The 12,072-nt window shown below is 44.9% G+C and overlaps 25 pseudogenes; all 25 read left to right on the plus strand.

The window, feature by feature from the left end:
- Window positions 1–427: 427 nt before the first annotated feature.
- On the plus strand, window positions 428–546 carry LOC140086765 (5S ribosomal RNA; annotated as a pseudogene).
- An 826-nt stretch (window positions 547–1,372) lies between these two features.
- LOC140096842 (5S ribosomal RNA) lies at window positions 1,373–1,491 on the plus strand (annotated as a pseudogene).
- Window positions 1,492–2,128: 637 nt separating this feature from the next.
- Window positions 2,129–2,247, plus strand: LOC140096643 (5S ribosomal RNA; annotated as a pseudogene).
- A 259-nt stretch (window positions 2,248–2,506) lies between these two features.
- LOC140089566 (5S ribosomal RNA) lies at window positions 2,507–2,625 on the plus strand (annotated as a pseudogene).
- Window positions 2,626–2,694: 69 nt separating this feature from the next.
- Window positions 2,695–2,813, plus strand: LOC140095286 (5S ribosomal RNA; annotated as a pseudogene).
- A 446-nt stretch (window positions 2,814–3,259) lies between these two features.
- On the plus strand, window positions 3,260–3,378 carry LOC140086557 (5S ribosomal RNA; annotated as a pseudogene).
- Window positions 3,379–4,015: 637 nt separating this feature from the next.
- On the plus strand, window positions 4,016–4,134 carry LOC140095238 (5S ribosomal RNA; annotated as a pseudogene).
- Window positions 4,135–4,393: 259 nt separating this feature from the next.
- LOC140094813 (5S ribosomal RNA) lies at window positions 4,394–4,512 on the plus strand (annotated as a pseudogene).
- Window positions 4,513–4,581: 69 nt separating this feature from the next.
- On the plus strand, window positions 4,582–4,700 carry LOC140097347 (5S ribosomal RNA; annotated as a pseudogene).
- Window positions 4,701–5,146: 446 nt separating this feature from the next.
- Window positions 5,147–5,265, plus strand: LOC140090053 (5S ribosomal RNA; annotated as a pseudogene).
- A 638-nt stretch (window positions 5,266–5,903) lies between these two features.
- Window positions 5,904–6,022, plus strand: LOC140096646 (5S ribosomal RNA; annotated as a pseudogene).
- A 259-nt stretch (window positions 6,023–6,281) lies between these two features.
- Window positions 6,282–6,400, plus strand: LOC140091338 (5S ribosomal RNA; annotated as a pseudogene).
- Window positions 6,401–6,470: 70 nt separating this feature from the next.
- LOC140083691 (5S ribosomal RNA) lies at window positions 6,471–6,589 on the plus strand (annotated as a pseudogene).
- An 825-nt stretch (window positions 6,590–7,414) lies between these two features.
- On the plus strand, window positions 7,415–7,533 carry LOC140082567 (5S ribosomal RNA; annotated as a pseudogene).
- A 70-nt stretch (window positions 7,534–7,603) lies between these two features.
- On the plus strand, window positions 7,604–7,722 carry LOC140093664 (5S ribosomal RNA; annotated as a pseudogene).
- A 259-nt stretch (window positions 7,723–7,981) lies between these two features.
- Window positions 7,982–8,100, plus strand: LOC140096449 (5S ribosomal RNA; annotated as a pseudogene).
- A 259-nt stretch (window positions 8,101–8,359) lies between these two features.
- Window positions 8,360–8,478, plus strand: LOC140096843 (5S ribosomal RNA; annotated as a pseudogene).
- Window positions 8,479–8,737: 259 nt separating this feature from the next.
- Window positions 8,738–8,856, plus strand: LOC140082568 (5S ribosomal RNA; annotated as a pseudogene).
- A 70-nt stretch (window positions 8,857–8,926) lies between these two features.
- LOC140093665 (5S ribosomal RNA) lies at window positions 8,927–9,045 on the plus strand (annotated as a pseudogene).
- Window positions 9,046–9,493: 448 nt separating this feature from the next.
- On the plus strand, window positions 9,494–9,612 carry LOC140078974 (5S ribosomal RNA; annotated as a pseudogene).
- Window positions 9,613–9,682: 70 nt separating this feature from the next.
- On the plus strand, window positions 9,683–9,801 carry LOC140078975 (5S ribosomal RNA; annotated as a pseudogene).
- A 447-nt stretch (window positions 9,802–10,248) lies between these two features.
- On the plus strand, window positions 10,249–10,367 carry LOC140096476 (5S ribosomal RNA; annotated as a pseudogene).
- Window positions 10,368–10,437: 70 nt separating this feature from the next.
- On the plus strand, window positions 10,438–10,556 carry LOC140086169 (5S ribosomal RNA; annotated as a pseudogene).
- An 825-nt stretch (window positions 10,557–11,381) lies between these two features.
- Window positions 11,382–11,500, plus strand: LOC140082569 (5S ribosomal RNA; annotated as a pseudogene).
- Window positions 11,501–11,570: 70 nt separating this feature from the next.
- Window positions 11,571–11,689, plus strand: LOC140096147 (5S ribosomal RNA; annotated as a pseudogene).
- The last annotated feature ends 383 nt before the right edge of the window (window positions 11,690–12,072 follow it).

Here is a 12,072-nt window from a genome sequence, read left to right on the forward strand (position 1 = left end):
TTAGTTTCTATATAAGATAGTAGAAGAAGGTTCAAATTGAACAACTGCTGTCAATGGCTATTCTAAGCTGAATGTGCCTGCTCTTGCCAGATCGCAGCAGCAATGCAGCTTAAGGCTTGGCAAGTACCAGCATGGGAGACTGGCTGGGAATCCCAAGTTCCGTTGCCCTATTTGAACCTGAAAATTGTGTTAGTTTCTCTATGAGATAGTAAAAGAAGGTTCAAATTGAACAGCTGCTGTCAACGGCCATTCTAAGCTGAATGTGCGTGCTCTTGTCAGATCGCAGCAGCGATGCAGCTTAAGGCTTGGCAAGTACCAGCATGGGAGACTGGCTTGGAATCCTAAGTTCTGGTGACCTTTTTGAACCTGAAAATTGTGTTAGTTTCTATATGAGATAGTAGAAGAAGGTTCAAATGGAACAACTGCTGTCAACGGCCATTCTAAGCTGAATGTGCCTGCTCTCGTCAGATCGCAGCAGCAATGCAGCTTAAGGCTTGGCAAGTACCAGCATGGGAGACTGGCTGGGAATCCTAAGTTCTGTTGACCTTTTTGAACCTGAAAATTGTGTTAGTTTCTCTATGAGATAGTAAAAGAAGGTTCAAATTGAACAGCTGCTGTCAACGGCCATTCTAAGCTGAATGTGCGTGCTCTTGTCAGATCGCAGCAGCGATGCAGCTTAAGGCTTGGCAAGTACCAGCATGGGAGACTGGCTTGGAATCCCAAGTTCTGGTGACCTTTTTGAACCTGAAAATTGTGTTAGTTTCTCTATGAGATAGCAAAAGAAGGTTCAAATTGAACAGCTGCTGTCAACGGCCATTCTAAGCTGAATGTGCCTGCTCTTGTCAGATTGCAGCAGCAATGCAGCTTAAGGCTTGGCAAGTACCAGCATGGGAGACTGGCTGGGAATCCCAAGTTCCGTTGCCCTTTTTGAACCTGAAAATTGTGTTAGTTTCTCTATGAGATAGTAAAAGAACTTTCAAATTGAACAGCTGCTGTCAACGGCCATTCTAAGCTGAATGTGCGTGCTCTTGTCAGATCGCAGCAGCGATGCAGCTTAAGGCTTGGCAAGTACCAGCATGGGAGACTGGCTTGGAATCCCAAGTTCTGGTGAACTTTTTGAACCTGAAAATTGTGTTAGTTTCTCTATGAGATAGCAAAAGAAGGTTCAAATTGAACAGCTGCTGTCAACGGCCATTCTAAGCTGAATGTGCCTGCTCTTGTCAGATTGCAGCAGCAATGCAGCTTAAGGCTTGGCAAGTACCAGCATGGGAGACTGGCTTGGAATCCCAAGTTCTGGTGACCTTTTTGAACCTGAAAATTGTGTTAGTTTCTATATAAGATAGTAGAAGAAGGTTCAAATTGAACAACTGCTGTCAATGGCCATTCTAAGCTGAATGTGCCTGCTCTCGCCAGATCGCAGCAGCAATGCAGCTTAAGGCTTGGCAAGTACCAGCATGGGAGACTGGCTGGGAATCCCAAGTTCCGTTGCCCTTTTTGAACCTGAAAATTGTGTTAGTTTCTCTATGAGATAGTAAAAGAACTTTCAAATTGAACAGCTGCTGTCAACGGCCATTCTAAGCTGAATGTGCGTGCTCTTGTCAGATCGCAGCAGCGATGCAGCTTAAGGCTTGGCAAGTACCAGCATGGGAGACTGGCTTGGAATCCCAAGTTCTGGTGACCTTTTTGAACCTGAAAATTGTGTTAGTTTCTCTATGAGATAGCAAAAGAAGGTTCAAATTGAACAGCTGCTGTCAACGGCCATTCTAAGCTGAATGTGCCTGCTCTTGTCAGATTGCAGCAGCAATGCAGCTTAAGGCTTGGCAAGTACCAGCATGGGAGACTGGCTTGGAATCCCAAGTTCTGGTGACCTTTTTGAACCTGAAAATTGTGTTAGTTTCTATATGAGATAGTAGAAGAAGGTTCAAATTGAACAACTGCTATCAATGGCCATTCTAAGCTGAATGTGTGTGCTCTTGTCAGATCGCAGCAGCGATGCAGCTTAAGGCTTGGCAAGTACCAGCTTGGGAGACTGGCTGGGAATCCCAAGTTCTGTTGACCTTTTTGAACCTGAAAATTGTGTTAGTTTCTCTATGAGATAGTAAAAGAAGGTTCAAATTGAACAGCTGCTGTCAATGGCCATTCTAAGCTGTATGTGCCTGCTCTCGTCAGATCGCAGCAGCGATGCAGCTTAAGGCTTGGCAAGTACCAGCATGGGAGACTGGCTGGGAATCCCAAGTTCTGGTGACCTTTTTGAACCTGAAAATTGTGTTAATTTCTTTATGAGATAGTAGAAGAAGGTTCAAATTGAACAACTGCTGTCAACGGCCATTCTAAGCTGAATGTGTGTGCTCTTTTCAGATCGCAGCAGCGATTCAGCTTAAGGCTTGGCAAGTACCAGCATGGGAGACTGGCTGGGAATCCCAAGTTCTGTTGACCTTTTTGAACCTGAAAATTGTGTTAGTTTCTCTATGAGATAGTAAAAGAAGGTTCAAATTGAACAGCTGCTGTCAACGGCCATTCTAAGCTGAATGTGCCTGCTCTCGTCAGATTGCAGCAGCAATGCAGCTTAAGGCTTGGCAAGTACCAGCATGGGAGACTGGCTGGGAATCCCAAGTTCTGTTGACCTTTTTGAACCTGAAAATGTGTTAGTTTCTCTATGAGATAGTAGAAGAAGGTTCAAATTGAACAGCTGCTGTCAACGGCAATTCTAAGCTGAATTTGCCTGCTCTCATCAGATCGCAGCAGCAATGCAACTTAAGGCTTGGCAAGTACCAGCATGGGAGACTGGCTGGGAATTCCAAGTTCCGTTGACCTTTTTGAACCTGAAAATTGTGTTAGTTTCTCTATGAGATAGTAAAAGAAGGTTCAAATTGAACAGCTGCTGTCAACGGCAATTCTAAGCTGAATGTGCCTGCTCTCGTCAGATTGCAGCAGCAATGCAGTTTAAGGCTTGGCAAGTACCAGCATGGGAGACTGCCTGGGAATCCTAAGTTCTGTAGACCTTTTTGAACCTGAAAATGTGTTAGTTTCTCTATGAGATAGTAAAAGAAGGTTCAAATTGAACAGCTGCTGTCAACGGCCATTCTAAGCTGAATTTGCCTGCTCTCGTCAGATCGCAGCAGCAATGCAACGTAAGGCTTGGCAAGTACCAGCATGGGAGACTGGCTGGGAATTCCAAGTTCTGTAGACCTTTTTGAACCTGAAAATGTGTTAGTTTCTCTATGAGATAGTAAAAGAAGGTTCAAATTGAACAGATGCTGTAAACGGCCATTCTAAGCTGAATGTGCCTGCTCTCGTCAGATCGCAGCAGCAATGCAGCTTAAGGCTTGGCAAGTACCAGCATGGGAGACTGGCTGGGAATCCCAAGTTCCGTTGACCTTTTTGAACCTGAAAAATGTGTTAGTTTCTCTAAGAGATAGTAAAAGAAGGTTCAAATTGAACAGCTGCTGTCAACGGCCATTCTAAGCTGAATGTGCGTGCTCTTGTCAGATCGCAGCAGCGATGCAGCTTAAGGCTTGGCAAGTACCAGCATGGGAGACTGGCTTGGAATCCCAAGTTCTGGTGACCTTTTTGAACCTGAAAATTGTGTTAGTTTCTCTATGAGATAGCAAAAGAAGGTTCAAATTGAACAGCTGCTGTCAACGGCCATTCTAAGCTGAATGTGCCTGCTCTTGTCAGATTGCAGCAGCAATGCAGCTTAAGGCTTGGCAAGTACCAGCATGGGAGACTGGCTTGGAATCCCAAGTTCTGGTGACCTTTTTGAACCTGAAAATTGTGTTAGTTTCTATATGAGATAGTAGAAGAAGGTTCAAATTGAACAACTGCTATCAATGGCCATTCTAAGCTGAATGTGTGTGCTCTTGTCAGATCGCAGCAGCGATGCAGCTTAAGGCTTGGCAAGTACCAGCTTGGGAGACTGGCTGGGAATCCCAAGTTCTGTTGACCTTTTTGAACCTGAAAATTGTGTTAGTTTCTCTATGAGATAGTAAAAGAAGGTTCAAATTGAACAGCTGCTGTCAATGGCCATTCTAAGCTGAATGTGCCTGCTCTCGTCAGATCGCAGCAGCGATGCAGCTTAAGGCTTGGCAAGTACCAGCATGGGAGACTGGCTGGGAATCCCAAGTTCTGGTGACCTTTTTGAACCTGAAAATTGTGTTAATTTCTTTATGAGATAGTAGAAGAAGGTTCAAATTGAACAACTGCTGTCAACGGCCATTCTAAGCTGAATGTGTGTGCTCTTTTCAGATCGCAGCAGCGATGCAGCTTAAGGCTTGGCAAGTACCAGCATGGGAGACTGGCTGGGAATCCCAAGTTCTGTTGACCTTTTTGAACCTGAAAATTGTGTTAGTTTCTCTATGAGATAGTAAAAGAAGGTTCAAATTGAACAGCTGCTGTCAACGGCAATTCTAAGCTGAATGTGCCTGCTCTCGTCAGATTGCAGCAGCAATGCAGCTTAAGGCTTGGCAAGTACCAGCATGGGAGACTGGCTGGGAATCCCAAGTTCTGTTGACCTTTTTGAACCTGAGAATGTGTTAGTTTCTCTATGAGATAGTAGAAGAAGGTTCAAATTGAACAGCTGCTGTCAACGGCAATTCTAAGCTGAATTTGCCTGCTCTCGTCAGATCGCAGCAGCAATGCAACTTAAGGCTTGGCAAGTACCAGCATGGGAGACTGGCTGGGAATTCCAAGTTCCGTTGACCTTTTTGAACCTGAAAATTGTGTTAGTTTCTCTATGAGATAGTAAAAGAAGGTTCAAATTGAACAGCTGCTGTCAACGGCAATTCTAAGCTGAATGTGCCTGCTCTCGTCAGATTGCAGCAGCAATGCAGTTTAAGGCTTGGCAAGTACCAGCATGGGAGACTGCCTGGGAATCCTAAGTTCTGTAGACCTTTTTGAACCTGAAAATGTGTTAGTTTCTCTATGAGATAGTAAAAGAAGGTTCAAATTGAACAGCTGCTGTCAACGGCCATTCTAAGCTGAATTTGCCTGCTCTCGTCAGATCGCAGCAGCAATGCAACGTAAGGCTTGGCAAGTACCAGCATGGGAGACTGGCTGGGAATTCCAAGTTCTGTAGACCTTTTTGAACCTGAAAATGTGTTAGTTTCTCTATGAGATAGTAAAAGAAGGTTCAAATTGAACAGCTGCTGTCAACGGCCATTCTAAGCTGAATGTGCCTGCTCTCGTCAGATCGCAGCAGCAATGCAGCTTAAGGCTTGGCAAGTACCAGCATGGGAGACTGGCTGGGAATCCCAAGTTCCGTTGACCTTTTTGAACCTGAAAATTGTGTTAGTTTCTCTATGAGATAGTAGAAGAAGGTTCAAATTGAACAACTGCTGTCAACGGCCATTCTAAGCTGAATGTGTGTGCTCTTTTCAGATCGCAGCAGCGATGCAGCTTAAGGCTTGGCAAGTACCAGCATGGGAGACTGGCTGGGAATCCCAAGTTCTGTTGACCTTTTTGAACCTGAAAATTGTGTTAGTTTCTCTATGAGATAGTAAAAGAAGGTTCAAATTGAACAGCTGCTTTCAACGGCAATTCTAAGCTGAATGTGCCTGCTCTCGTCAGATTGCAGCAGCAATGCAGCTTAAGGCTTGGCAAGTACCAGCATGGGAGACTGGCTGGGAATCCCAAGTTCTGGTGACCTTATTGAACCTGAAAATTGTGTTAGTTTCTCTATGAGATAGTAGAAGAAGGTTCAAATTGAACAACTGCTGTCAATGGCCATTCTAAGCTGAATGTGCCTGCTCTCGCCAGATCGCAGCAGCAATGCAGCTTAAGGCTTGGCAAGTACCAGCATGGGAGACTGGTTTGGGAATCCCAAGTTCTGGTGACCTTTTTGAACCTGAAAATTGTGTTAGTTTCTATATAAGATAGTAGAAGAAGGTTCAAATTGAACAACTGCTGTCAATGGCCATTCTAAGCTGAATGTGCCTGCTCTCGCCAGATCGCAGCAGCAATGCAGCTTAAGGCTTGGCAAGTACCAGCATGGGAGACTGGCTGGGAATCCCAAGTTCCGTTGGCATTTTTGAACCTGAAAATTGTGTTAGTTTCTCTATGAGATAGTAAAAGAAGGTTCAAATTGAACCGCTGCTATCAACGGCCATTCTAAGCTGAATGTGCATGCTCTTGTCAGATCGCAGCAGCGATGCAGCTTAAGGCTTGGCAAGTACCAGCATGGGAGACTGGCTTGGAATCCCAAGTTCTGGTGACCTTTTTGAACCTGAAAATTGTGTTAGTTTCTATATGAGATAGTAGAAGAAGGTTCAAATTGAACAACTGCTGTCAATGGCCATTCTAAGCTGAATGTGTCTGCTCTCGTCAGATCGCAGCAGCAATGCAGCTTAAGGCTTGGCAAGTACCAGCATGGGAGACTGGCTGGGAATCCCAAGTTCCGTTGACCTTTTTGAACCTGAAAATTATGTTAGTTTCTCTATGAGATAGTAAAAGAAGGTTCAAATTGAACAGCTGCTGTCAATGGCCATTCTAAGCTGAATGTGCCTGCTCTCGTCAGATCGCAGCAGCAATGCAGCTTAAGGCTTGGCAAGTACCAGCATGGGAGACTGGCTGGGAATCCCAAGTTCTGTTGACCTTTTTGAACCTGAAAATGTGTTAGTTTCTCTATGAGATAGTAAAAGAAGGTTCAAATTGAACAGCTGCTGTCAACGGCCATTCTAAGCTGAATGTGCGTGCTCTTGTCAGATCGCAGCAGCGATGCAGCTTAAGGCTTGGCAAGTACCAGCATGGGAGACTGGCTTGGAATCCCAAGTTCTGGTGACCTTTTTGAACCTGAAAATTGTGTTAGTTTCTCTATGAGATAGCAAAAGAAGGTTCAAATTGAACAGCTGCTGTCAACGGCCATTCTAAGCTGAATGTGCCTGCTCTTGTCAGATTGCAGCAGCAATGCAGCTTAAGGCTTGGCAAGTACCAGCATGGGAGACTGGCTTGGAATCCCAAGTTCTGGTGACTTTTTTGAACCTGAAAATTGTGTTAGTTTCTATATAAGATAGTAGAAGAAGGTTCAAATTGAACAACTGCTGTCAATGGCCATTCTAAGCTGAATGTGCCTGCTCTAGCCAGATCGCAGCAGCAATGCAGCTTAAGGCTTGGCAAGTACCAGCATGGGAGACTGGCTGGGAATCCCAAGTTCCGTTGCCCTTTTTGAACCTGAAAATTGTGTTAGTTTCTCTATGAGATAGTAAAAGAACTTTCAAATTGAACAGCTGCTGTCAACGGCCATTCTAAGCTGAATGTGCGTGCTCTTGTCAGATCGCAGCAGCGATGCAGCTTAAGGCTTGGCAAGTACCAGCATGGGAGACTGGCTTGGAATCCCAAGTTCTGGTGACCTTTTTGAACCTGAAAATTGTGTTAGTTTCTATATGAGATAGTAGAAGAAGGTTCAAATTGAACAACTGCTGTCAATGGCCATTCTAAGCTGAATGTGCCTGCTCTCGTCAGATCGCAGCAGCAATGCAGCTTAAGGCTTGGCAAGTACCAGCATGGGAGACTGGCTGGGAATCCCAAGTTCCGTTGACCTTTTTGAACCTGAAAATTGTGTTAGTTTCTCTATGAGATAGCAAAAGAAGGTTCAAATTGAACAGCTGCTGTCAACGGCCATTCTAAGCTGAATGTGCCTGCTCTCATCAGATCGAAGCAGCAATGCAGCTTAAGGCTTGGCAAGTACCAGCATGGGAGACTGGCTGGGAATCCCAAGTTCTGTTGACCTTTATGAACCTGAAAATTGTGCTAGTTTCTCTATGAGATAGTAAAAGAAGGTTCAAATTGAACAGCTGCTGTCAACGGCCATTCTAAGCTGAATGTGCGTGCTCTTGTCAGATCGCAGCAGCGATGCAGCTTAAGGCTTGGCAAGTTCCAGCATGGGAGACTGGCTGGGAATCCCAAGTTCTGTTGACCTTTTTGAACTTGAAAATTGTTTTAGTTTCTCTATGAGATAGTAAAAGAAGGTTCAATTTGAAAAGCTGCTGTCAACGGCCATTCTAAGCTGAATGTGCGTGCTCTTGTCAGATCGCAGCAGCAATGCAGCTTAAGGCTTGGCAAGTACCAGCATGGGAGACTGGCTGGGAATCCCAAGTTCCGTTGACCTTTTTGAACCTGAAAATTGTGTTAGTTTCTCTATGAGATAGTAAAAGAAGGTTCAAATTGAACAGCTGCTGTCAACGGCAATTCTAAGCTGAATGTGCGTGCTCTTGTCAGATCGCAGCAGCGATGCAGCTTAAGGCTTGGCAAATACCAGCATGGGAGACTGGCTGGGAATTCCAAGTTCTGGTGACTTTTTTGAACCTGAAAATTGTGTTAGTTTCTATATAAGATAGTAGAAGAAGGTTCAAATTGAACAACTGCTGTCAATGGCCATTCTAAGCTGAATGTGCCTGCTCTCGCCAGATCGCAGCAGCAATGCAGCTTAAGGCTTGGCAAGTACCAGCATGGGAGACTGGCTGGGAATCCCAAGTTCCGTTGCCCTTTTTGAACCTGAAAATTGTGTTAGTTTCTCTATGAGATAGTAAAAGAAGGTTCAAATTGAACAGCTGCTGTCAACGGCCATTCTAAGCTGAATGTGCGTGCTCTTGTCAGATCGCAGCAGCGATGCAGCTTAAGGCTTGGCAAGTACCAGCATGGGAGACTGGCTTGGAATCCCAAGTTCTGGTGACCTTTATGAACCTGAAAATTGTGTTAGTTTCTATATGAGGTAGTAGAAGAAGGTTCAAATTGAACAACTGCTGTCAATGGCCATTCTAAGCTGAATGTGCCTGCTCTCGTCAGATCGCAGCAGCAATGCAGCTTAAGGCTTGGCAAGTACCAGCATGGGAGACTGGCTGGGAATCCCAAGTTCCGTTGACCTTTTTGAACCTGAAAATTGTGTTAGTTTCTCTATGAGATAGCAAAAGAAGGTTCAAATTGAACAGCTGCTGTCAACGGCCATTCTAAGCTGAATGTGCCTGCTCTCATCAGATCGAAGCAGCAATGCAGCTTAAGGCTTGGCAAGTACCAGCATGGGAGACTGGCTGGGAATCCCAAGTTCTGTTGACCTTTATGAACCTGAAAATTGTGCTAGTTTCTCTATGAGATAGTAAAAGAAGGTTCAAATTGAACAGCTGCTGTCAACGGCCATTCTAAGCTGAATGTGCGTGCTCTTGTCAGATCGCAGCAGCGATGCAGCTTAAGGCTTGGCAAGTTCCAGCATGGGAGACTGGCTGGGAATCCCAAGTTCTGTTGATGTTTTTGAACTTGAAAATTGTTTTGGTTTCTCTATGAGATAGTAAAAGAAGGTTCAAATTGAACAGCTTCTGTCAACGGCCATTCTAAGCTGAATGTGCGTGCTCTTGTCAGATCGCAGCAGCGATGCAGCTTAAGGCTTGGCAAGTACCAGCATGGGAGACTGGCTGAGAATCCCAAGTTCTGGTGACTTTTTTGAACCTGAAAATTGTGTTAGTTTCTCTATGAGATAATAAAAGAAGGTTCAAATTGAACAGCTGCTGTCAACGGCCATTCTAAGCTGAATGTGCCTGCTCTCGTCAGATCGCAGCAGCAATGCAGCTTAAGGCTTGGCAAGTACCAGCATGGGAGACTGGCTGGGAATCCCAAGTTCTGTTGACCTTTTTGAACCTGAAAATTGTGTTAGTTTCTCTATGAGATAGTAAAAGAAGGTTCAAATTGGACAGCTGCTGTCAACGGCCATTCTAAGCTGAATGTGCCTGCTCTCGTCAGATCGCAGCAGCAATGCAGCTTAAGGCTTGGCAAGTACCAGCATGGGAGACTGGCTGGGAATCCCAAGTTCTGTTGACCTTTTTGAACCTGAAAATGTGTTAGTTTCTCTATGAGATAGTAAAAGAAGGTTCAAATTGAACAGCTGCTGTCAACAGCCAATCTAAGCTGAATGTGCGTGCTCTTGTCAGATCGCAGCAGCGATGCAGCTTAAGGCTTGGCAAGTACCAGCATGGGAGACTGGCTGGGAATCCCAAGTTCCGTTGACCTTTTTGAACCTGAAAATTGTGTTAGTTTCTGTATGAGATAGTAAAAGAAGGTTCAAATTGAAAAGCTGCTGTCAACGGCAATTCTAAGCTGAATGTGCGTGCTCTTCTCAGATCGCAGCAGCGATGCAGCTTAAGGCTTGGCAAGTACCAGCATGGGAGACTGGCTGGGAATCCCAAGTTCTGGTGACCTTTTTGAACCTGAAAATTGTGTTAGTTTCTCTATGAGATAGTAGAAGAAGGTTCAAATTGAACAACTGCTGTCAATGGCCATTCTAAGCTGAATGTGCCTGCTCTCGCCAGATCGCAGCAGCAATGCAGCTTAAGACTTGGCAAGTACCAGCATGGGAGACTGGCTGGGAATCCCAAGTTCCGTTGACCTTTTTGAACCTGAAAATTGTGTTAGTTTCTCTATGAGATAGTAAAAGAAGGTTCAAATTGAACAGCTGCTGTCAACGGCCATTCTAAGCTGAATGTGCCTGCTCTCGTCAGATCGCAGCAGCAATGCAGCTTAAGGCTTGGCAAGTACCAGCATGGGAGACTGGCTAGGAATCCCAAGTTCTGTTGACCTTTTTGAACCTGAAAATGTGTTAGTTTCTCTATGAGATAGTAAAAGAAGGTTCAAATTGAACAGCTGCTGTCAACGGCCATTCTAAGCTGAATGTGCGTGCTCTTGTCAGATCGCAGCAGCGATGCAGCTTAAGGCTTGGCAAGTACCAGCATGGGAGAATGGCTTGGAATCCCAAGTTCTGGTGACCTTTTTGAACCTGAAAATTGTGTTAGTTTCTCTATGAGATAGCAAAAGAAGGTTCAAATTGAACAGCTGCTGTCAACGGCCATTCTAAGCTGAATGTGCCTGCTCTTGTCAGATTGCAGCAGCAATGCAGCTTAAGGCTTGGCAAGTACCAGCATGGGAGACTGGCTTGGAATCCCAAGTTCTGGTGACCTTTTTGAACCTGAAAATTGTGTTAGTTTCTATATAAGATAGTAGAAGAAGGTTCAAATTGAACAACTGCTGTCAATGGCCATTCTAAGCTGAATGTGCCTGCTCTAGCCAGATCGCAGCAGCAATGCAGCTTAAGGCTTGGCAAGTACCAGCATGGGAGACTGGCTGGGAATCCCAAGTTCCGTTGCCCTTTTTAAACCTGAAAATTGTGTTAGTTTCTCTATGAGATAGTAAAAGAACTTTCAAATTGAACAGCTGCTGTCAACGGCCATTCTAAGCTGAATGTGCGTGCTCTTGTCAGATCGCAGCAGCGATGCAGCTTAAGGCTTGGCAAGTACCAGCATGGGAGACTGGCTTGGAATCCCAAGTTCTGGTGACCTTTTTGAACCTGAAAATTGTGTTAGTTTCTATATGAGATAGTAGAAGAAGGTTCAAATTGAACAACTGCTGTCAATGGCCATTCTAAGCTGAATGTGCCTGCTCTCGTCAGATCGCAGCAGCAATGCAGCTTAAGGCTTGGCAAGTACCAGCATGGGAGACTGGCTGGGAATCCCAAGTTCCGTTGACCTTTTTGAACCTGAAAATTGTGTTAGTTTCTCTATGAGATAGCAAAAGAAGGTTCAAATTGAACAGCTGCTGTCAACGGCCATTCTAAGCTGAATGTGCCTGCTCTTGTCAGATCGCAGCAACAATGCAGCTTAAGGCTTGGCAAGTACCAGCATGGGAGACTTGCTGGGAATCCCAAGTTACGTTGACCTTTTTGAACCTGAAAATTGTGTTAGTTTCTCTATGAGATAGTAAAAGAAGGTTCAAATTGAACAGCTGCTGTCAACGGCCATTCTAAGCTGAATGTGCGTGCTCTTGTCAGATCGCAGCAGCGATGCAGCTTAAGGCTTGGCAAGTACCAGCATGGGAGACTGGCTGGGAATCCCAAGTTCTGGTGACTTTTTTGAACCTGAAAACTGTGTTAGTTTCTCTATGAGATAGTAGAAGAAGGTTCAAATTGAACAACTGCTGTCAACGGCCATTCTAAGCTGAATGTGTGTGCTCTTGTCAGATCGCAGCAGCGATGCAGCTTAAGGCTTGGCAAGTACCAGCATGGGAGACTGGCTGGGAATCCCAAGTTCTGTTGACCTTTTT

The sequence above is a fragment of the Engystomops pustulosus genome, chromosome 9 (genome assembly GCF_040894005.1).
Source record: "Engystomops pustulosus chromosome 9, aEngPut4.maternal, whole genome shotgun sequence".
Lineage (NCBI taxonomy): Eukaryota > Metazoa > Chordata > Amphibia > Anura > Leptodactylidae > Engystomops > Engystomops pustulosus.